The sequence below is a fragment of the Myotis davidii genome, unplaced genomic scaffold (genome assembly GCF_000327345.1).
Source record: "Myotis davidii unplaced genomic scaffold, ASM32734v1 scaffold586, whole genome shotgun sequence".
Lineage (NCBI taxonomy): Eukaryota > Metazoa > Chordata > Mammalia > Chiroptera > Vespertilionidae > Myotis > Myotis davidii.
This window is the reverse complement of record NW_006296809.1, coordinates 1,228,319-1,229,089: the sequence shown is the minus strand read 5'-3', so window position 1 is coordinate 1,229,089 and position 771 is coordinate 1,228,319. Positions and strand designations below refer to the sequence as shown.

General features: G+C 62.5%; 1 protein-coding gene across 1 annotated transcript in view; it reads right to left on the bottom strand.

The window, feature by feature from the left end:
• Positions 1–771, bottom strand: part of PLCH2 (phospholipase C eta 2) — a 44,821-nt gene that overhangs the window by 8,517 nt on the left and 35,533 nt on the right. The gene's annotated exons all lie outside the window — the stretch shown is intronic.

Here is a 771-nt window from a genome sequence, read left to right as displayed (position 1 = left end):
AAAATACTGGCTCTGTCTGGTCAGGTGGCTCCGTGGTTGAGCATCGGCCTATGAACCAGGAGGTCAGGGTTCGATTCCCCGTCAGGGCACAGGCCCGGGTTGTGGGCTCCATCCCCAGTGTGGGGCGTGCAGGAGGCAGCCGGTCCGTGATTCTCTCTCATCGTGGATGATTCCCTCTCTCCTCTCCCTCTCCCTTCTTCTCTGAAATCGATAAAAATATGTTTTAAAAAAGGAAGAAAAGAGAAGGCACGCGCTCCCGCCCCCGGAGGAGACAAAGGCGCTGGGACTCCAGGAAACAGGAGGCCGCGGTGCCCCAGGTCGCCGTCGGGCTCCACACGGAGCGGAGGAGGCCAGGGCGCCAGGCGAGGGCGGCCGCGGGGAGACGGGACCGCTGGCCCGGACCCTGCAGCTGGGCTGCCCCGGGCCTGGCGCTGGCCCCCTAAGAGCAGCGTCTGGGAGAACACGGGCTGCGGGCGCAGCAGGCTGCTCGTTCTGTTCTTCCGTGTTTGATTTTTTTTGTAAACCAAGCACACATTCTACTTGGATTTTTGCCAGGAAAACAACACGATCCTTTCAGAAAATGTAGGTCACGCAGACCGGGAGGACGCAGGCAGAGCGGGAGATGGGCCAGCCCTGCGATGTGGAGACGGCCACAGGTCTTGAGGCGAAAGTGTGCATCGCCCCGCTTCTCAGGCCAGGAGGGGGCTGCACCAGGGCCGGGGGGCAGGGGGAGAACCTGTGTCTGCAAAGCGGCTGCTGGCCCGTGGGCCT